Below are 24,276 nucleotides of genomic sequence, written 5' to 3'. Positions count from 1 at the left end.
CATTTTGTTTGCGATCCAAAGAGCTGCTTTATCAAGGGCTTAAATTTCTTAGCAGTATTTTTGACATTTCACTCCCTTTGGACAGGAGATTCTCATGCCAAATGTCAAACTGCTTTGAAAAGTCCCCTTGCTTTCAAAAGAATACAATAAATATAGAGGGAGATTTTGAGGGTAACCAGTAGTAGAAGCATGTGGTGGAATTGCTCTGCCTGGATCTTTTTTAATGAGGGATCTTTGTAAATGAAGAATAGTTAGTTATATAATAAATGGAATAGTTAATTATAAAAGAAAAAAGAAATTATTTTAATTTTGATTATTATTACTAACACTTTGACACATTTTTTTTCATTGTAATCCACTGTAGGGAAATGAAATACCACTTTGCTTCCCAGGAAAATGAAAAGTGTAGTGTGTGGACAACATTCCAAACACACAAGGAATCATTGTGTTTCAGCACTTTTTGTCTCACCTCTTGTGTTTATGCAGCTAAGGCAATTTCTGCTTCTAAGCCTTCAACATCTGGAATACAATTTCTGCTAATAAAAAAAAGAAAGCTGGAATCTGAAACAATCCAGTATCTATATATAGCTACAGGCTTTTTTCTAGCTATCTGTTATTCAGTTAAATCTTTAAACATTTAAACTAAACAAGAGTTTTTAATGGTTCCTTATTTAAATCTCTTGTCTCTTTGGGGGACACGGTAACTATTTTGGAATGAGAGGTTTTCTGTGGAACATTTCTCATTGAAAATAGTGATATAATCAAGTCATATGAAACATGAGTTAGCAAGAGCTAAAGTTTAAATGTTACTTTGAAAGCTGTACAAAATTGGCTAGGATTGGCTACCTGTGTAAAAGAACACAAAAATATAGGAAGAGTAATTCTGGATCAAACCCAAAGCCCATCTAGTCCATCATTCTGTTCACACAGCCACAGGCATCACGGGTGGGAGCCTCGGGCACCACTCCCATGGGTTACATGGAGGGTGCATTTGGCCCAGGAGCAAGGAACTGGAGAAGCATTTCACTGCCTGCCGCCTCCTCCCCCTGCGCCAAACTCCAGTCTTCCTTTTAGTGCCCCTGCCCTGACTCTGCCATCCTAGTGTGGCTGGGGTGCCAGAATCTGGGCAGGGAGTCATGAACCTCCTGAGAATTCTGCCACCCAGAACCCACTGCATGGGTTCCATAGTGTGGAAGGGCCATGGAGGTCACCCTGGGGCACCAGATTCTGAGAGGGGGAATCCTCAGCCTGCCCAGAACCTGCCCAGAAATTGCTGCCCCAGTGTAGCTTCCACAGCCTTTCTTTACTGAGCCAGGAGCCTAAGGATTCCCCTGCCCAGAATCCAGCGTCACAGTGCTGCTCCATGGCCCTTACTCACTGAGCAAGGACAGTGGAGACCACCCTGGGACAGCAATTCCATTTGGCGGGTTCTGGGCGGGGGAACCCTCTGGAGCCTCAGGTGCCCAGAACTCACTGCCCAAAATCACCACCCCAGCAACCATACAGGCTTTTGCAGGGGCAGCAGGGGTGGGGAACATGGCTGACATTCCCCACCCCCACTGCTGACATTGAAACTCCCTCTTCCCTCTGTTGTTTCCTCTTTCTTTCACTCCTTTCTCTCTCTCCTCTCCGTTTCTCTCTTCCCTCTTTTTCTCCCTTCCATTTCTTCCTATTTGTCTTCCTTCCTTCCATTTAGTTAACACAACTAGGGTTGTTCAGTGCCCACCCCCCAAATCTATTACCCCACTTCAGAGGAGTCCAGGTGGAGAGGGGGCCGAATTTCAGTCCGCTTGCCCTGAGGGCCATTTTCTGTAGCTACACTCCTACGCACACCGACCAATGCACTACCTGTGGAAGCCTACAGAAGAGGATGCTGCCTGTGCTCACAGCAACTGAATTAAAGATATGCATCATAATTAGCAGCCATTGATGGCCCAGTACTGTATGAATTTGTCCATTCTCCTTAAAACCTTCCAAGTTGGCAGCCATGGCTACATCCTGTGGCAATGAGTTCCACAAATTAACTATGTGCTGTGTGAAAAAGTACTTCATTTCTCCTGAATCCCCCCACCCTTCAGCTTCAGTGGATGATCCCAGGTTCTAGTATTTAGATGGAATCTCTTTTCCTTCTCCTTGAACCCATTACTCCTTGTCATACTTCTGGAGCAGCAGAAAGCAAGCTTGCTCCCTCTTCAACATGACATCCCTTCAGATACTTAAACATGGCTATCATGTCACTCCTTAACCTTCTATTTGCCAAACTAAATATACCCAGCTCCCTAAGCTACTCCTCATAGGGCATGGATTCCAGACTTTTTACCATTTTGGTTGCCATCCTCTAGACCAGTTCCAGCTTGTCAATATCCTTCTTCGATTGCTGTAGCCAGAATTGAACACAGTATTCCAGGTGAGGTCTGACCAATGCAGAATAGAGAGGTATTATTACATCCTTTGAACTGGACACTATACTCCTATTGATGCATTCCAGAATTGCATTGGCTTTCTTGGCTGTCATATCACACTGCTGACTCATGTTCAGTTGTGGTCTACTTTGATTCCCAGATCCCTTTCACATGTAATGTTGTCAAGCCAGGTGTCACCCATCCTATATCTGTGCATTTAATTTTTTTCTGCCTAAGTGTAGTATCTTTCATTTATCTCTGTTGAAGTTCATTTTGTTAGCTTTGGCCCATCTCTCTAACCTGTCGAGATAATTTTGAATCCTGACTCTGTCCTCTGGGATATTATCTACTCCTCCTAATTTGGTGTCATCTGCAAATTTCATTGTCCAAGTCATTGAGAAAAACATTGAATAGCAGTGGGCCCAGGACAGAGCCCTGTGGCACCCCACTTATCACTTCTCTCCGGAGTAAAGATGAGCCATTGATGAGCATTCTTTGGTTTCAGTCAGTCAACCAATTGCAACTCCATCTAACAATCGCATTGTCCAGTCTACATTTTACTAGCTTACTTGCAAGAATGTCATGGGGCATCACAGCAGAAGGCCATTGCTTTCACATCCTCCATGTGAGCTCCCAAAGGTATCTGGTGGGCCACTGCAAGTAGCAGAGTGCTGGACTAGATGGACTCTGGTCTGATCCAGCAGGCTCTTTCTTATGTTCTTATCAAAGGCTTTAGTGAAATCTAGGCATACTATATCAACAGCATTCCCTTTGTCTACCAAACATGTCACTCTGTCAAAAAAAAAAAGAGATGTGATTAGTCTGGCATGATTTGGTTTTGAGAAACCCATGTTGACTTTTAATGATCACACTGTTCCCTTCTAAGTGCTTACACACTGTCTGTCTAATGATCTGCTCCAGAATCTTTCCTGGTATTGATGTCAGGCCGACTGGATGGTAATTGTTTGGGCCTTAATTTTTCCCTTTTTTGAGGATGGGTATAATAGTAGCCTTCCTCCAGTCCACTGGGACTTCTCATATTCTCCAGGAGTTCTAAGTGATTATAGCAAGACATTCTGAGATTAGTTCTGTCAGTTTTTTAAATACCTTGGGATGTAGCTCATCAGGGTCTGGAGATTTGAATTCATTTAAGGTAGCCAGATACTCCTGTACTAGCTCTTTATTTATTCTGTGCTGAATTTCCCCTACTGTATCTTCTGTTCCATTTCCCCCTGGATGAGCACTGTTTTCTTTTTGAGAAAAGACTGAGACAAAGAAGGTGTTGAGTAGTTCTGCCTTTTCTCCATCCCCTGTTACCTTTTTGTCATCTTCTCCATTTAGTGACTCTATCCTATCTTTTTTCTTTCTTTTTCTATGGACATACCCTCTTTTTTTGTTTTTCACTTCTCTGGCAAGCCTGAGCTCATTGTGAGTTTGAGTTTTTCTGTCTTTCTCCCTACATGTCTTTGCTATTTGTTTGAATTCCTCTTTGATTTCCCCCCCTTTTCCATTTCTTGTACATGTCCTTTTTAAATCTTATGCAGGTAGCCTAAAATATCCTAGTAAAATAAAGCAGCAGAAACACTTTAAACCTGGACTGAAGCAGTCCAATAGGATGAGGGTGATACATTATGATTTGTCCTACAATGTAGTTCAGTTTGTTTGAAAGCAAGATCCCACTGCCTTCTGGGTCACAAGAACAGGAGAAGTATAAACGATGAGCTCCTTGGCTTGGGTTACCGGAGACAAAGAGCTATTAAATTTTTTAAGCAGCTTTAAATTATTTCAGTAGGATCTGGTTTACAGTGTAAACCACTTTTACCTCTTCCTTATTTCCAAGAAACTCTTGTGTCAGTTTCCAATAAGCAGCAGGCAGAAGATTTCTTAGAATACTCTAGTGTGTTCAAACATTTATAAACCCCTCCCCAAGGCAACATTCACATAATTTTTCAAAGCATATTGTCATTTGTGGCATGGGTTTTGATCTCGTGTATGTTTTAAATGCGTCACTAATATTTAACAGATCTTCTTGGAGATGTTTTGAACAAGATATGAGTTTTAAAAGTGCAAATTATATTTCATTTTGTTTGCTTGGTGGTGGGTCTGTTTTGTAAACAACCTGATGCCATGGCCTTGGGAAAACTTGCAGCTGCTCCAGTCAGGCTCCCTGTAGACATTTTGACTAAGTGGGGATTGTTGACGAAGGAAAATAAACAACAAAACAGCATATTTGTGATCATTTTGAAACCTGTCTGAGTGCACCAGTTGTTTTTAGGGACCGTTTCTCAGCCATGAGCTTAAATTTGATTTTGGATTTTACCTTCTCCAGACAGTGATTTGTTTCTTTGAACACTTTCTCAAAATAAACGGCTGTCAAGAATACATCAAGAAAGGTGATGGTGTAATCTTCTCCCCAGTGGCATGCAAATCAGTAATACTACATTTCCAGTCTTTTTGAGGACATCAATGTATCTAATTTTCAATGTGACTCCATCTGCAGATATTTAAATTGGGAGATTGGGGCTATGTACACATAAGACAGATCTTTCCACAAACCTGAAAAACACCATGTTTACAGTAAAATCTGAAATCTTCAAACAAACAAAAAACAGGAAGGTTTTTTAAAAAAACCCAAAATAATAGAAGTAGTTTCTTTACCTTTAAGAAATGAATTCCCTCTTGGTAGCTGTCAGGCAACCTCTCTTGCAGGGGTCCCAAAACGTTTTGAGCCTGTGGACACCTTTGGTATTCTGACACACTGTGATGGCTCTGCCACAAAATAGTTGCCATAAAATAGCTGCTGCAGGAAGTAAAGCGAGCCATAAAATGGCTGCCACCACTTACATTCAGTTACACAGTGAGGGTCTTTGTACTGTAGTGGCAGCTGCTGCCAAATCAGGTTTTTAAAAATCTGCACCGTCAATCAATTCTCCATTGGCCAATCAGAAGCCTTCTTGGGCAAACACCACATCTGGTTCTTTTTAGGTTCTAAAAAACACTTGGTGGGCGCAAGGAAAGGTATTGGTGGGTGCCATTTGCCTACCAGCACCACATTGGGAATCCCTGCTTTATAGTATTGCCAGCGTCAAAGCAGTGGTTTTGGTCAGTAAAAGGTAGGGGGAAGGGCTTTTCCAGGGCTTGAGGGAGGACCCATCAAAAGCCAGGCCCTCAAGCAACCAGCAGGCTACTTGCTACCTCTTGGGGAGAGGGGACTCTCAAACATTTCCTTTAATTATTTATTTTTGCTCACTGTTCACCGGCAGAGCAGGACTTAAAGTAACATAAAATCACTTAAAGTAATTCTGGCTTACAATAAACAGCATGGAAGTCATTGACCCCATACAAAAGTTTTTCAGGCCTCAGGCATAGAGGAGGGCACGACTGAACAGCTGGTTTCCCTCAGCCCTAGCTGCGGCACTCTCTCTCCCCTGTGGCAGAAACAGAAACTTCTCTCCCAAGTGTCATTAATTTTCATGTTATTTTCTTTGCAAGAGAAAGATTCCCCCCCCCCCTGTAGCATACACTTTCTTCCAGGTTTTATCAGTATCTATCGAGCAATGGGTAGAAAATATCTTTTAACCTCAACATCTGATCTGACAGTATAAAAGTAGATTAAAATTTGGCACAGTTCACCAATTGGTGCTTTCACTGTAATTACTGTTTAGTTAGATAAGGAAATGTATAACCTTTAAGGGACATGAGCAAATTTGTGTCTTGGTAATTTTGACTTTGCCGGAAAAAGCAAGATTGTGTGAGTTACTATGTAGCAAAATTAAGACCATAATGGGTTAGATTCTACAGTCTGTGAAAGAAAGATGTTCACAGAACACATTGCTAACCTGTGAGCAGGGTGGGATATAAGTCAAAAGTATAAATAAAATTATATATTAGACTGCAGGGACCCCTGAAAATCTGCTCCCAAAGGTTGGAGTAGATTGAAATGTGGTGTGTAAGCCTCTTAGAAAAAAGGGACTATGTAGAAATTACCCCCCCCCCCCTGCACTCGCGTGCGAGCTTGTGCAAGATAGACGTGGGTGGTTTGTGCTGATTTTTCTTCAAGCTATATTTCTTTGATGCATCCTACTCAGTTACTGAAGGTCTCCCAAATCTCAGAAGCAGCTTTTCTGGGACACAAAAAAACTGCAGGGAAAAGAAATAAATGGGAGAGAGCCATGAGAGCCAGCATGTGGTTTAAGGTGTTGAATTAGGATCCAGGGAACTCCAGTTTGAGTGAACTCCACTTTGCTGTACAAACTTGCTGGGCTAGATACTCTCATCCTTGACCCCAAGAAGTTGGATGGGGGATCTCCAGGGGCATGAGACCGAGGCAGGCAATAACGAACCACCTCTGAACATTTCTTTTGTTCAAAACACTTTGGGGTTTCCTTACAAAAAAATAATTACTTCAGTTCATAGGAAACAACTAAGTGAGTTTAGAAAAAGTTTGACATATTGCTTATATTTATAGCAAAAATATATGATCAGTAAATTCAACTTAGATTTGAAATGTTTCCCCTTCTTGCATATGTACAAATTATTGCCTTATCAGAAAAGAGACCAATCCACCAAGCACTCCTCATACAGGTTTTTTTTTTAATTTCAGCAATCTAAGAACTGCTTATCTGAGCAAATCCTGCCCGTGACTGCGCTGGAGATGAAAAGGGGTTAAATCCCTTGCAAGACTTCTCCATCATGAAGGAATATGTGTAAAGACCACAGCTGGTGAGTCAGTGATTCCACACTATTATTCCCTTGTTCTGTCATTAATGCATATTATTTCACTTCACATATAGACACTATTGACATTAAATAAGTAGGCAGTATCGATAATAGCAAGTTTATCCCCTGTGCAGGTCCTGCATTGACTACAAAAGCCTTGTAGATTGGGAGTCTACAGTAGGGAGGAAGGAGAAGGTGAAATTGCTCTCTCCTGGCAGCAGAGCTATGCTGATGGAAGAGGTAGGGAGGGGCATGTTTGTCTCCTTCTCGACTGCAGCCTCTCAATTAGCATGGCTGTTAGTCCATACGGGTGCCATGACTTCAGGAATTGGGTCAGAAAGGACTTCATGACTCAGTGGACGAGCATCTGCTTGGCATACAGAGTGTTCCATGTTCAATCTTCGTCATCTCAGTTTAAAAAGATCAAGTAGGAGGTGATGTGAGAGACCCTGTAGAATCACTGCCTGTACAAGTAGAAAGTACTGACTTTGATGGATCAGTGTTCTAATTCAGTAAAAGGCAGTTTCATGTGTGTGGGGGGGAAGTAATGTGGGAATGCTATGATATGATTTAGTAAGCTTTAATGAGATTTGATGGGATAATTCCCATGACTGGGAAGTAAGAGTCAATAGATATGAGTTATTCAAGAAAAACCAAAAGGATTGGAAAGCGCCGTATATGAGGAGAGGATTTGCTCTTTAGGAAATACTGCAGGAGGAGACCACCCACAGGCTTGTTTCGCATGGGCCTTTGCAACAGCAGCACACCAGGACTGCCAGTGGAGCCCTGGGACTGTTTGCATGCTCCCGTGTCAGTGGTCCCAGAGCCGCTGTGGCTCGCGGAGGCACCTTCACACAGAGGCACCTCCATTGTGTTTGTAAACTTCTCTTCCCTGCACAGTGAGGAGGGGACATGCCCCCATGGCCATGGCAATGCCTCGGAGGTCAGAGGGCAGGAGGCGTGTTTCCTTGTACCCGCAGAGCTGTGCAGGGAAGAGAAGGTAAGTTGACGAGCAAAATGGAGGTGCCAAAAAGTGGCGCCTCTGACCCAGTGCCATTTACTCGGCACCAGGTTACAAATACTGTTTTTGAAAAGACTTGCTCATTGAGTGAGCTTCGAAAACCACCCCCCCCCCCCCCCCCCGATCTGGGGAGGAAAGCATGGTGCTGCCCCGTTGCAGAGGCAGCAACCGTGCAAACTGCTCCCCTGGAATGGTGTTTTTACTGTTCCAGGGGTGCTGTTTTTGGCCCTTGCAGAGCACGCCTAAGTATTTGAAAGGATTTCACTCAGAGGAGGACAGGGAGCAGTTCCTGTTGGCAGCAGAGGATTGGATTCACAATAATGGATATAAAGTATGAATGGAAAGCTACTCACTGAACATTAGGAAGAATTTTTTTTTACATTAACTGTAGTTCAGCAGTGAAATTGGCTGCCTAAGGAGGTGGTGTGCTCCTCTCTCACAGTCTTCAAGCAGCGGTTGGACAAACTCTAGGTAGGGATTCTTTAGGCTGATCCTTCATTGAGCAGGGGGTTGGACTAGATGGCCTGTATGGCCCCTTCCAACTCTATGATTTTGCATTTTAGACTCATGTTTGTATTTGAGTTGTTTTTAACTTCAAATGGATGCTTGCCCTAGAGTCAGGTAACTCAGTAACATTAAGAAAGCAATGCTTGCATTAATAACTGAAAATGAACATACATAAACTTATTTTCTGTTCACTGTTTTGCTCTGGGTACCAGAATAGGCAGAATCACTGAATGATATGCTGTAATTATTTCGATGTGGTGCACTTCTGGCTGCAAAATGGTGCCACCAATAGACAGGAAAGTTGCTGCGTTCTGGCTCCTCTTACTGAACTGTTCTTTGAGAAATATTGTCCCAGTTCACATACCATGCTTTCGGGGTGGGGGGTGGGGGTGCTTTGTTTGGATTTCCAGTAGTTAGCCCAAACTATTCTTGCAGCGACTGCCATATATTGAAATAATACTATTTGAGATTTTGATAACTTAAGATCAATCATATCCAGTAAAAATCTTTCCGGTTTTAGTGCTATTTTAATTTTTCAAAATGTTATTCATCTCAGAACTTATCATTTTTCAAAATGCTTTCTGATCACCTAGCTGTGGATAAGTAAACAGGAACACCTAACAGACTTGTGTCCTTCTGATTTTCGCTTGGTGAACTGACTTGGGGCTAGTTCTATGTGACTTGGATCTCAGGAACTGTGACAAAAACAGAGTTCATGGAAGGAATCTGCCAATTTTCCACCCCCACAACAGTCCCTATGCCCTTTGAAAACCTCTTGTTAAGAGTCAGGGGAGTCCTTCCATGAGCTCTGCTCTATTCTCAGTTCTTTGGACTGAAGCCCTTAGTGGTTGAGTGAGGCCTTATTCTGTAGTCATTGTTGTAATTCACAGGTTTACCTTTTTTCTTGAATATAAAAGAAATATTCTTTAAAAGTGGTCTTAAGTTAAATAACAAAGAATTTTAAAGCTAGGAATTTGCATGAGAGATTTTCTTCCTTTTTCCAAATAATTTTGTGTTAAAGGCATGCAGTTAATAACCCTCTGCTTATTACAAACCCACTTTCATTCAAAGATTATTACAGCATTTGAAATTAACACATGTTTTAAAGGGACTGTGCTTTTATTTTCCAGGGTAGTATAATTATCATGCTATTAAGTTTGGATTATCACAACTATTCACATTTTACTGACTGATGTAATAAACAGTTGAATAAATCCATAGGGCTAGGTTTATATTAATGTATGTGTACGTGAGTGGAAGTCTTTTATACTTGCACGTAGATGGTCATCTTGACTAATGTGATGAAGATTGCAAAGTTTTGACTTTCCTGGTGAAATCAAACTGCAAGAAACATTAGCAATCCAGTACATAGCAGCCTGGTTCAGAGATGGGGAATCTATGAATAGAAACTGTTTCTATGTGCATCATTTTCTTTCTTTCTCAAAAATTGATTATTTGTTCAGGGGTAAAAGGTGTCCTTATACACAGCCATAGATGCAAGTGTACTTCTGGATCCCAGCTAGAAGATTTTGCATGGCTGCTAAGGAAATCTTTCTTCTGTTCATTGTAGACATAAACAGTGTTTATAGGCGCAAGGAAGATGTTTTTCGTGTTGACTTTGTGTGCATTTTTATACATTTGCTTTGAACACAGAAATGAGTTTTTGTGACATTTCAAAGGCTAAGAACGATTCCACTTTCTCTAGTCCATGAAAGTTCATGCTGGTACAACAGTTAGTATTTGAAGTGCCAGAAGACTTGTGGGATTTTTTGTATAACAGCCTAACAAGGCTATGTCTTTAGAATACATTCCCTTAATATTCAAAACAATAAGGAATTCCAGAATTTTGTTGGGTTTAATGCCTGAAAAAGCCGCGACATTGTTATGATAAAACTGAAGTCACAAGCACACCTGCCTGGCAGGATGAAAGGGTGTCTTGTTCTTTTTCCACAGACTAACTTTGCATAACTGACGTGCAGTTAATTACCCTCTGCTTATTACATCCAAAGATTATTAAAGTCTCTGAGATTAACACAGTTTAAAGGAGCTGTGGTTTTATTTCAAGGGGTTGTTGAACCCTTTCCCTGCCCACACTATAATGAACAGTCTATATGGTCTGCACTGATTTGAATCCTGCTTTGAATCCACATTAAAAAATGTTTACAATGCAATCCTGTGCAGAGTTACTCCAGTTGCCTTTGACTGGAGTAACAGTGCATAGGATTGCACTGTTAATCTCCATTTACTGTTTTCCAGTTTAGAGTACAGATAACAAGCCACTAGCACAGGAAACTGTATGTACATCTATATCAACTATTTTGATACTACTTTGGAAATAATTCTGATTTGGATGGTGCAAGCTAGCCCAGTCTCATACAGACTTTAGAACAGTGGTTCTCAACCTGTGGGTCGTGACTCCTGTGGGTCGTGACTCCTTTCACAGGGGTCACCTAAGACTTTCTGCATCAATGTTCTCCATCTGTAAAATGGATAAACGTTAGGGTTGGGGTCACCACAACATGAGGAACTGTATTAAAGGGTCGTGGCATTAGGAAGGTTGAGAACCACTGCTTTAGAAGCTAAGCAGAGTCAGCCCCAATTAGTATTTGGATGGTAGAACCCCAAGGAACTTAGGATCACTATGCAGAGGAAGGCAAACTACCTCTGAATGTCTCTTGCCTTAAAACCCTATAGGGTGACTTGAGAACACATTCCACCACTATCTGCAACTGTGGCGCGGGGGACAGGACACCTCTGTTAAGATCCAGTCCACTGAATCTACTAGATCTGTATAAACTTGCACAGAAATCACCTGATTACTTGAATCCAATAGTAACGTGAGACCAATTCTAATGAAAGTAGTGGAAAGTCAGGTTGAATATGTGAGGTAAAGCTTATAAAGCACTTTGTTCGGATAAAAAAAATCCTGAAAGCATAAGCAATAATTATTATTAATAAAGGCCACCAGGTCAGCAGTTTGCTTAGTTGTCTTTACTTTTAATACCATCACCATTAAAGAAATTGATATGACTGATTTTCCTTAAAGGCTTGCTAGAATAACGTGAGCAGTCCATTTTCCTCCCTGTATACTTCATGGAGGCCTGACCTGGATAGCCCAGGCTAACCTGATCTCATCAGATCTCAAAAGCTAAGCACAGGCAGAAGCTAAGCAGTATTTGGATGGGAGACCGCCACCCAGTATTAGGGTTGTGATGTGGAGGCAGGTAATCGCACACCCCCTCTGAACATCTTTTGCCTTGAAAATCCAACCAGGGGTCACCGTAAGTCAGATGTGACATAATGGCAAAGAAAAAGAAAAGTTCCCTCAGTGAAAATTCAATATTGTGATTCAAATTTAAAATGCCTTGAATATGTTTTTAGTACTTAAAAAAATCAGTCCTAACATGAAACTGAACCTTCTAGAATTTCAGATCTTCTTTACTGACATTGTTGTGTGTGTGCGTGCGTGCGTGTGTGTGTGTGTGTGTGTGTGTGTGTGAGAGAGAGAGAGAGAGAGAGAGAGAGAGGAAAAATGTTTCTTATTGAGTGCTGTGTGGTTTCCGGGCTGTATGGCCGTGTTCTAGCTGCACTCTCTCCTGACGTTTCGCCTGCATCTGTGGCTGGCATCTTCAGATCCTCTGAGTCAGATCCTCTGAAGATGCCAGCCACAGATGCAGGCGCAACGTCAGGAGAGAATCCCAGTGACTACGGCCGTGAAAGCCTTCAACAATACATGTTTCTTATTATTTTGAATGGAAGGGGTGGATCTCTACATACAAATGCATGCAAATATGAATCTGTGTCCTGTTCTGGGTAACAAAGTTTGCTAAGCCATAGCAGTGCTTCAGTTTTGTGAAGAAAACACTGCTGATAATCAGTCCTTTTAAAAAACATTCGTATTTCTTCTCTGGGGTTTGTTGTCTTCTGCCTTGACACTGTGTTGAGTGCCTCGGGAGTGAGCAACAGCTGCAGTCTGATTCAGATCAGGATAATGCCAATGCACATCAGAAACAAATAATTTGAAGCCAATAGCAATTCACCAGTATCATTCTAGTGTAAATGTAGGTCTGCAAAAAATAAAAATAAATTCTACTTGATACATTCTTCAAATTCCTTCTCACAAGGAACACAGAATATTTTGAGAAATTACCTCAAATGGAACTTGCTTCAGTTTCCTCCTGATTCTGCTGGCCACTAAGAAGGAATGCAACCCGCCCATTACATGTCCAAAGCTCCGCCCCCTGTTTGTAGTTTTTTTGTATTTTTAGTGTTTTTTCAGTTTTTGGCTGGTAGGGGGCGCAGCTTTTAGGCTAGCAGTACAAACATTTCAGGGATTTTGTGGGAGACTCTCCTGATGATACCACCCAGGTTTGGTGAGGTTTGGTTCAGGGAGTCAAAGTTATGGACCTGTGATACTACCTCAGAGCATTCTGATGGCAGATAAATGGCTAGGGTTCACTTTTCTTCTGATTTCTAGGGACCTTTGGCAAATAGGGGAAATTACTTTTTAAAAAAAATTCAAGATGATAATTTTTGACATGTCATTCACATATCTACAAATACAGGGAAAACTCTAAAAGGATGTCCACAATTGAATGTCAGAGACAGGATGTAGGTACTTAGTGTTAAGTGCTTACTATTCTCACTTCCATGCCAGTATAAGACATCAGCCAGTGATCTAGTACTTTAAACTGCAACACCAACAGCAATCGAAGCAAACTTTGTATTCTCCCCGCCCCCTTCATGAAACTTTCTTACAGGAGTAGGAGGGAATGCAATTTTAACAATTTAATATATACAGCCTAATGTGTTTTATAAGCCTGGTGTGCTTGATTCTTTCTATTTTGGTTTCCCTCCTAACACAATGAACCAAATATTGGTGAAAAAAATACCGATCTTAGCTGCCATAATAAAGAACAGCTAGACTTCATAAACAGTTATGAATGTTGGCAGCTGCCTATCATATTGTATAACGTCCTGTATAGCACATGAAGACAGTGTCAACTTATATTTTATCTGTGAAGTAGTTTCAAAGCGTTTATTTTGCTTTCTCTTGAGTCCTTAACCTAATTCAAGTAACATAATTGGCTGAATATTTTTCCACATAACTAATTGGCTAGTTGCCAGTGTGGAAACCATTGTCTGACTCGATGATGATCAGAAATTAACATGACATTTGCGTGGTGGTAATGGAATATATTAGTAATGTAATTCTTGACTGTAAGAAAGAGTCCATCATTCCCCCCAACTTATGATCAGCAGGACGGGCTGAAAGAATGATGAAATGCTCCCAGCAGGCAGTTCCCAGCAGTGGCTAGCCAATCTCTGAGTCAAATTTTGTTTTAAATTCTTCAGACACAGCTGTAATACTTACCAATTAATTACCACAAATGTCAATTAAAAATCTACCAAATAACGCAGTAAGATTAAATTTCAATTAAAAGAATTACATTTAGCAAGGGGGATATAACATTATTTTAATGAATTCTGCTGAAGGTGACAGATTATATAGATACGTTTGCGCACCGTAGGTGGATCTGAATTCATTGGGCAATATGAACTGCGTAACTTCATACATATATTAATTGTGAGAATTATATTCACAATAGCAATGTCCTTGAGGAGTTGAGAGCCCAAAAATGTAACACATCATCAAATAAAGGAGGTCCTTTGTATTGTTGCAGCTTTGTATCTTTGTATTAAATGTGTTTATAAATATTTTTCAATAGCTGCATTCATGAAATAAGACAGCTGACTTTGTAAATTATGGGGAAAACTGTTCTCATTAATTATTGTCCCTTCTCTACTTTCCCTGTCTCTCTCGTTCATCTCCCAAAGTAACCAATTATTTTCCATTTGTTCTGTAATGTTCCTAATGGAATAGTTCTATACGAAGGGCAGGCAAAATAAGGATTACAAGTCATATTCACTCACAAAGGATATTCACCAGCCTTTGTAGCCTTGTGCTGCTTTTGTATAGTGATTCCATAGGGAAAGCTTTCCAGGAGAGAAGCTTTGGTGGCCCATATATGGTCTTTGCAGGCTTTATGTTGTCTAACCCCTTTTTGTATATAATTTGTACACAAGTCTGAACATAGAAATGGAAAAGAGAGTATATTCTAGCACACTTTGCAGATGCCAAAGTTCAGCTTATGCTTTTGTGTGCTGTAGAATGGAGATATATATTTATTTAGGTTTTTATGTACCCTTCTTTCTCTTGAGCATCTCAGGACCTAAGGTGGGACAATAGATTTCTTCTTTGAAGAACATTCATTACCTTCCCTATTATGAGGCATGATATAATCCAGTCCTGATAATACCTACATATAAATGCTGTAGATGGAGTACAAATATTCTGTTGTGTAGCATGGTATAACAAGCTGGTGTTATGTAAACTGGTCACAAACTAAGCTGGTATAACACAGCAAGAACCTGATAGCAACTCTGTTCAACCCAGCAGTTCTGTCTCATAGTTCCTTCATAGAAGTTGTTATGTAGTGCTGTCTCCCATTGGATTGCTTTTCCCATTATTATGTCCAACATCCAGAAAATGCTTCCGGTGGCTGTTTTGGACTAGTCAGAATGTCTTTGTGGCTATGTTATTTGAAAATGGGTTTCTTTGAGAATTTGATCTGAGGGCTTGAAATTGATCTTTCTGGAATGGATTTGTTTTATTAAAGGCTATGTGGAGGGTATTGAAATTATTCATTATAGGCTAATACATTTACTATGCAAATAGGATTTTATTGTAATTTTTGGTCTCTGTAGGCTGTCCTCAGCTTTGGAAGGGCAGAATAAAAATGGCAATAAATGGAATAATTTTAAAAATAAAAATAATAGGTTAGTCTTGTTGTTAATAGTCATAATCATAATGTGGTATAATATAAAGTGACAGCTGCCTAGAAATATTCAGAAACTGTATGTGGGCAGTACAGTAAAAATTGTCATTCTGTATATACACCTTATTCATGAATTTTGGACATGTTCTCACATTTTGATACTTCTCACTAATGTGTTATTTGGACTGTGCACACCTGATTAATATTTTTTTTTAAAAAAAACACGTATGGGTAGAGGGGCAGTTTTACCTGTGCCCCATGTTCAAAGTAGCTACCACAGATTATCTTGCAGCATCTAATAGTGTGAGACTTGTTTTCGTAAGATAGAAATTGTTTTGGAATTAAAATTGGGACCTTTCTGTGTTGAACATTGGATGTTAATTTCCCTATGTATGTAGAGGCTGTACAATTTATATGGAACTCTCATATTAGTCGATTTATTACCATTCGTATACCCTAAATGCTTTAGTGCATTTATGTACCCTAAAAAAATAAGGTAACATGAATATTTGTGAAGTGTACTGTGAGCTTTTGTACTTCAGAAACTGAAAGTAAAGCTTTTTTTAAAAGACATCGTAATTGAAAAGTAACATGTATTTTCTTTGGCGAACAGAATGATACAGATACAAGTCTATAACTGATAAACACACACACACACACACATCAAATAACTATGTTACTGGTTATTCTCCAGACTTCTATAAGGTAAGCAGTGATTTCTGGAGAATCAAATCTGTTTATTTGTATGCTTCTCTTTATTTCTGTTGCACTTGTTTACTTTCTACATTGATGTATCTGAAATAAAATGAAAGAAGAGCATAGAGAGCCTACATACTATCATCAACATACTGTCAAATGATATCAGAATGAACTGCAGGACTTCTTCTGTCCTTTTGTACCATCCCTCAGAGGAGAACAGTGAAGACTCTTTTTTTTTCTTGCCCCTGCTTTCCAGTAACAGAAGAGAACGAAACTCATCAGCAGCCAGGAGTCAGTAGATGGCATTAAAATGGCATGTCGTGAATTGTGTCTTCTAGTAGGTGGAGGGAAGTGTGGGAACAGGATCGTTGAAACCATGCTTGTTGGAGTTCATATTTGGCACAGCCCCCTGAAACCTGCTGGCTGTCCAAAGAAATTTTTCCCCCAAATGGTGTAACTTCCAGACCATAATAGAGACAAATAATTCAAAGTCCCAAAGAACTGCTTCTATCCTCTTAGTTTTCTTGCTTTTCTAGGAAAAAAACAAGTATGATAATAGCCTTATAACTAGAATGTGAAGCTTTGCTAACTACTGCAAACAGAACTTCTTTTTTGCACATCAGCACTGCTAAGCTATCCTTGGCTAAGCAGCTTCCTATAAGAACATGTTAAAGTATAAATATGAACCACTTAACTCACTGTGAATGCAGTAAGCAACAGATGTTGTTACCGCAGTGTAATAGGACTTTCCCCAGCTATTACAATCATGGAATTTTTCCTTGATACATTCCTCCACATAAAAGAGCTGATGATAGCTTCTGCCTCAACCAGAAAAGACCTTTGTGTCTCAAGTAATATTGAAAGATGCCTAACACTGTAACCTATGAACAAAGCAGCACTTATTTTGATTGTTATGTATCTATCTTTATGTGTTCCAGTCCAACAGGTTTTCTTCCCATGTTAGTCAAGTATGTTGACATAGAGCACTCTTTGATTTTTACTTGGAAACAGTTTTGCACATAAAACACTGGCAGAACAAGAAGTAGATGTTTTTTATTGCCTTTCAAAATATTTACGAAATCATATTTATCAGTATTTATTTTTATGAGTTCCTTTTGGCCAGTAAATATTCAGTTCTAATCTGAGAGCGAGTGTTAAGTAAGGGTGAAGGACAAACAGTGCTCACAACCATATTTAATGCAACTAAGAGCCAGAGTAAACATTTCTGTGGCTGGAGTTCCAATTTGGTGCTGGGAATTGTACTTTTTAATTTTTTTAAAAGAAATCTTTATGGAGCTTAAAGCAATCTGGTGAAGCAATATCTGAGTGCAGAAATGGTGGAGGGGAGTTAGCCTCTCTTTATCAGAAGAGTGACCCAGTTCAGATGACTCCCCTACACACACACAAACACACACACTACACACACAGAGAGAGAGAATTTGGGCCAGACTTTACTGGGAATAAAGTGTCATATCTTAACATGTTCTCTTCACTAGCTGGTAGAATGGGCTCTTGAAGAGATGTTTTTTCAAACTGAGAGCAGAAGATCCAGTCACTGGTTACTTTTATAATCAGAGCAAGGTTACCTCTTGCACTTTTAAAATCCAGATTATAACATATGCTCTCAGAAGAAAGTTCTAAGAGTTTGAGGACCAGAAAAACATGTCATACATGCATAATCCTTATATGTGGCTGCATTCATTTCACTGTCACTTGCATGCCTGCCTTTCCCCCAAGCAACTCAGTATGCAAGGTAGATAAAAGTGTGAAACAGTGTAAAATCACATAATTCAAAATATTAGAGCAATAAATATAATATATTATAACAACATTAAAAAACACCACTTTAAAAACATATTCCTTTGGCCCAGATTCAGACTGCCCTAAAAACTCCACAGAATGTTTCTGATCTACAGCCTCTCTGGAAAGCCAGAAGGATAGAAGTCCCTTTGCTTCTTCTTGAGAGGCTGTTCTATAGGCTTTGGGTCCACTACCAAAAAAGTACAAGCATGGGCTTGACAAGAGGAACACAGCAGCCAGTAGGTTGCCACATGGGAACAGCAAGGTCTCTTGAGGGTGGGGGTGGGGGGACCCAGGCTGCCCAAACTGTGGGGAAGGGTGTTGAAGGGATTGGGGAATTGGTGTGGGCTTGCACGGACTTGGGTGTCCACCTCATTAGCACAAGTGGCAAATGCACCGGTGGAGGATGCAAAGAGGGCAGTGAGCCGCTCCCTCACATCTCAGCACGGCCCAACCTGGAAGTGGGCTTGGGCTTCAGAACTACGCTGGCCTAAAATTGGCCATTGGCGCAGCTGGGCATTCCATCGGGCTATGGGCATTCCTGGGGGAACAGCTGACTTTTAGCTTTCAGCCTGGGAAGGCCCCCCACGTAGCTATGGAGAGTTTTCAGGTGGCTGGGACTTTTCCTTTTCTTTCTTCTGCCTCCTTATACTGCCTGGAAGCCCTCTGGATTCGGCTGTTACTCTGCAAATGTTGTCCATCATTAATTCTTTGTTTCTATGAAGAAATAGAAGTCCAGTACATGAACAAAGTGTTAGGTGTGGACCACTTGCCAGGAAAATTTGCTTTTTAAATAGCTTGTGTAATGTCCTGGATGTACTTTGCAGAGGAAAGTAAATGGTCTTCAGACAGTTGAGATAGTTCATTTGGCAGTTCTGTTGTGGAAGGGACTGCCAGAACATAGTTTTGGAATTTTTTAATCCCTCTTACTCCCACCACCCCCTTTTTATATTTTTCTGCAAACCTGGAAGTCCCATCCCCCCTCCATATCTGCAGAAATATCCTTCCTATTATAACATGGTCTTAATTTGCAGACTTTTTGATTCACATTGTAGGTACACTGTTCAGGATTATGTATATGATAATTATTTACACAGTGCTTTAGCATAATCAACATTTTTGATGTCCATCCAGTCATTCTGGCAAAGAAACATATACATTATCTATGCATGCTAGCAATAGGAGGCCTCCACAAAGGTCTAGTTAAATTTAACACAAATGTGGGGATGATGGAAGCAGGTAGGCCTTGTCTATGGATTTTGTTAGGCATCTTTGAAATTTTATGGTTGGTTATACCTGGCTGGAAGCATAAATCTGGCTTGGTTTCAGATTATGTCAGTTTCAAGAGCCGCCCTAGATTTTTTTTTTTTTAGGTTTTCCCAGTTATTTTTCTCATTGCTTAATTTTGTGAATTAGTGCTAATATATGGGAATATTCAGTGGGTTAAATATATTTTCTTTTAAAAATATTTGGCCTTAAATAATTTCCATAATTCTTTTTGTTGGGCAAATGTGAATGTTTTAATCTGAGCACAGTGTTTTGTAATTGTTTGATCTTGTGTTGTTTTATTGTGTTTCTTTCAGATTCTCTCTGAAGTGTATGAGAGCTCACATGTGTAAATATGAAATTAGACAACTGCAAAAGTATATTATTTGCTGGTTCTACACAAGCCATTATAAGCAATCATATCACTTTAATCAGTGTTAGTTATTATGATGCTAATGGAGATATTCTTTTTTCTTTTTTTTTTAAAAAAGAAAAGGAATTATTGTACTTATTCAGTAAATGTTTTTAATTGTCAGTATTGTTTTTCTTTCCCTTAGTAATAAAATAACTCACATTATGTTATGTTTAAGACTAAAATAATAAAATAATAATCTGATGTATAATGTGAAAAGTGAATAGGAAGATAGGAGTTTCCAGATTTCAACCAGTGGTGGGATCCAAAAATTTTAGTAACAGGTTCCCATGGTGGTGGGATTCAAACTGTGGCGTAGTGCCAATGGGGCTGGGCGGGGCATGACGGGGGCGTGGCTGGGCATTCCGGAGGCGGGGCATTCCTGGGCGGGGCTGTGGCAAGGACGCAGCCGCTGCGCCGGTCCTTGGGCGGGAAACAAATGCACACAGGCGCAGGCTGCCACACACGCTGGTGCACCTCCTGCTAGACTGCTTCAAGTTCTGCGTGCTACTGCTGAGAGGAGGGGCATAACTAAGGCAAAAATCACGTGGCAAAATCACCAATTAGTAACCCCCTCTTGGCACACACAAATAATTAGTAACCTACTCTCAGGAACCTGTGAGAACCTGCTGGATCCCGCCTCTGATTTCAACTCCTTATTCTTGGCTTTCCTGGGCAGATATTTAGGGATTACAAGCAGTAAGTGACACTAAGAATTGCAGGTACATACTCAGTTGTGTGTTGACTGGGAAATATTGTTTCTATAAACTGCAAAGATTCTTCTAAAAATTTTGTTAGAACATCATTCCAACACCACTGAACAAAATATATGCTAGGTTAGGTTTGTATTGGTGTGGTGTAGAGGTTAAAAGTAGTGGACTCTTGTCTATAGAACTGGGTTTGATTCCCTACTCTTCCACATGAGCAGCGGACTTTAGTCTGGTGAACCGGGTTTGTTTCCCTGCTCCAACACATGAAGCCTGCTGTGTGACCTTGGGCTAGTCACAGTTCTTTTAGAACTCTATCCTGGCCCACCTACCTCACAAGATGGTTGTCGTGGGAAGGGAAGGAGTTTGTAAATGACTTTGATGCTCCTTATGGTTGGTCCTGGCCCCACCATGGTGGAACGCTCTATCTAATGAGACTCTGTGGGATTTAATGCAATTCCACAGAGCCTGTACGACAGAGCTGTACCACCAGGCATATGGTTGAGGCCGCTGTGGTTACCATCTTTGCCTCCCCCCTCCCAATCCTTCCTCCTTCTCTGTTGATTTTTAGCAAGTTTAGGTGGAGTTTAGATGTTTTATCATGATCAGATTTGTGGAAATTATGTAGTTTTAACTTTATCAACAGAATACATACTTGTTCTTCTGTTGTGGATGGAGCTGTATGGAAATTCTGCATAAGGATTGGCTTATCTGAGCTTCTCCTTTTATATTTTTGGCCATATAACTGTGGTAGAGACCAACTCTTTCATTCTTAGAAGGTACTTGATTGGGAAACTTCTGAAAGATTTCCTCCATCTTATCTTGATATGTTGGAAATCTAGAAACTGAATTACTTTTCATTGCTGCAATTAGGTCTTTTTTGAGCAATCTATCTAAATATTCATTTGCATCAGAGAATGGGGTTTTCTACACAATTCTTAAAGCATCTGCATGAACACACAAAACTGCTGACGGTACTTTACTGGAATAGAGTAATTCGTTTTTTGGGACTCACTCAGGTGTGATTGGCTTAGTTACCAAGGAATTTATTTTAGGGAAAAGTCAGTGTCAACTGAAAAATGGTTCTATTCTGAAAAGACAAAAATTCCCTTACTTGTGAAAATGTGTCTTGGCAGCCAATTTGACTTCTGATACAAGATTTAACACTTCTCTTGAAACATGAATATTTACCATGGCAACAGCAACATTGTGCACCACATGTTGGAGATTTGTGTTTTTTTTTGTGCCTCCTGGTTTGCATTGGTGGCATGGACCCACTTTTAATAGTAGTCCGTGCATGAGTCTTTAATACACCTCTGCTCAAGTGTCCATATTCTCAACTATCCACAGAAAATTCCAGAATACAAAATTCCGACAGGTTGATGGGTTATTTGGTGTTTGCTGCATTTAGCTAAGTGCGGCTACAGCTGTAGTTGTTGCAATGGCTCTTTAGTAGCACATGTCTTAGAACATTGGGAATATGATTGACAGAGGCATGCATACCTTGTACGAATACACTGTTTGGTTTTGGGTGGATTGTCAATGCTGACAGCAAAGTTTATTTTTAATCAAAGCTGTTCAAACTTGAAAATTCCTCTTTAAACAACTCAAGCTGAAAAAAACACATGGGGGCCATGGTGACTTTTCACATGTGGGCAGCATTTCTCTGGAACAGATAATCCAAAGGATCATACATACATTCCCTTCCAGAATTCCCAACCGTGAACAGCCTTGGCTAGTGTGTTCCTAAACCTTGGATATTGTAGGTGGCAACTGTCCTGTGCTCTGTCAGGTGGCCAAAAGTATCCAAGAAGCTGAGAGTACAGCAACTCCACTGGAGTCCATAGTACTGCTGCCCACCAATCAGAGAGAGGCATATTAATGATGCCCCCGTATGAGAGCCATATTTGAAAGTATACAACCAGTGTTTGGGAAAACATGCAACACAGCAAAGGAATAAGCATAGGAAAATGACACCCTTCACTGTAGGGAAAGCTTTGGTATACACAGTAGTTACCACGTTCCTGTGAAGTCTACAGATGGGAATTTGAATTACCTCCTAAAAACCACAGAGCATTTTGACAGACAGACTCACAGGAAAGGAAGCATGACCATTCCATGCTGATCCCTCCACTCGGCAGAGGACACCCCCTCCCCACATGTACACATTAAAAGCCTCCTGCCTCTTTCAGACACGCTTGTATGTCTCAAGAGAAGCATGCCCTGAAGAGCAGGATTTGGAAGGCAGCGTGTGTATACACGCACCTACACACATTATGGCAGCAGCAAGAATACATGCAAGAGGATATTTAAGGAAGGGATTCTAGTTATATGTCCAGTGGTGAGAAACACTAGTGTGAGACTAAGGCTCCTTCCGCACATGCAGAATAATGCACTTTCAGTCCACTTTCAATGTACCTTGCAGCTGGATTTTACTGTGTGGAATAGCAAAATCCACTTGCAAGCAATTGTGAAAATGGATTGAAAGTGCATTATTCTGCATGTGCAGAAGGAGCCTACACGTTCATATCACATCAAAGAGGAGACTGTGAATAAGGAGGAGTTCACCTTTTGACCAGCAAAACTATTTTATTTTACTGTTGAGTTGATCAGCAGTAAAATAAAAAATAAAAGGAGTAGAACTTACTTCTCACATACCATTTTTGTAACCATACAGCCATCTTGGTACGCAGGAAAACAATAGATTGTGGGGCATTTGAAACCTTTCATGGCTGAGTAGTGCAGCAGTGTATAGCTGTGTAGGAAAGACAGCAGAGAAAGGCTTAGCTTACATGGGGTACCAAACAGTTTTGGAAGGGGTTCTGGGATTATATACTCAGACCCAATCACTAGAAATGAATTGCTCATGCTAACTGTCTCATTGAGACTCTAGGAACGCAATTTCGTCCAAGAGTCATCACTGCATTTATGGGGTTCGTTGGTGATGTCTACTGCTATGCATCCTAGTAATTCTTGTTTTCCATCTTTCTTTCCCATCATATGGACTGAGTGCTTTGTCATATGCTGGCAATAATCATGGGATTGCAAACCTGGAAAAACCTGCCCTTCTCCCATGCTAGAACATAAGCACAAATACTGGAGGACCCTCTCAGCCTCCTCATGATTTAAGTCCCATGCCGAACACAGCTAAGGTTAGTAATAAGCAAGGGGGCAGGGATAGATCCTTTCCCCAAATACCAGTCAGATGAATGGAATATGTAAGGAATTTCCTCGGTGTGGAGACAGATTGGCTCATTCTCAATAATCTGGATCCTGGGGAGTGGGCACAGAACAGCTATCTGTTTTGACTGCTTAGAAATAAATTTTGACAGTCAACAGAAAATCTCTTCATGACAGTGCAGGACACTATGCTCTCACATTTCTTCTGTCAGTTCTACAGCCAAAGCCAAATGGCAGGATGAATGCCCTGATAACACCATAGCTTGGAGAATGGATCTGCTGTATGCATTTCCTCCCTATTCCATTACTTCCCAAGGCCTAGAGAAAATAGTGGTGGGAGGCCAGTAGGGTTAATCTGCATAGCCCCAACATGACCCAGGACACCACGGTCCTAAAGTCTCTGGTTGTCTGTACAACCATTGTGGACATACCCATTGTCACCCGACATGCTGACCCAAGGTCCAGTTTCTCTTCCCGTTATAGTCATCTGGCTCAATCCAATGTTTTAGGGGTTGAGTGGGAAATCTTGAGTGGGTTTCTAAGCACAGGTAGCATAAAAATTCCTTTCTTTCAAAAAGCAGTCTACGTTTTGCATCTACGTTTTGCATGTACGTTTTGCCTGTAAATGCAAGAGGATATTTAAGGAAGGGATTCTAGTTATATCTGATTTAGATCTGATTTATTGTACCTGGAAGGATTTAAGGCGGCGTTGATCCTGGAGTCT

General features: G+C 40.6%; 1 protein-coding gene across 8 annotated transcripts in view; it reads left to right on the top strand.

Annotated features, from left to right (window-relative positions):
- FOXP1 (forkhead box P1) overlaps nt 1–24,276 on the top strand; it is a 641,222-nt gene that overhangs the window by 87,440 nt on the left and 529,506 nt on the right. For all 8 annotated transcript variants that reach the window (XM_048490247.1, XM_048490263.1, XM_048490248.1 and 5 more), the window contains one exon: nt 7,006–7,124. The gene's annotated coding sequence lies outside the window, so the exon portion shown is untranslated. The remainder of the gene's footprint in view (nt 1–7,005; nt 7,125–24,276) is intronic.

This window comes from Sphaerodactylus townsendi, linkage group LG03 (genome assembly GCF_021028975.2).
Source record: "Sphaerodactylus townsendi isolate TG3544 linkage group LG03, MPM_Stown_v2.3, whole genome shotgun sequence".
Taxonomy (NCBI): Eukaryota; Metazoa; Chordata; class Lepidosauria; order Squamata; family Sphaerodactylidae; genus Sphaerodactylus; species Sphaerodactylus townsendi.
This window is presented reverse-complemented; position numbering and strand designations above follow the sequence as displayed.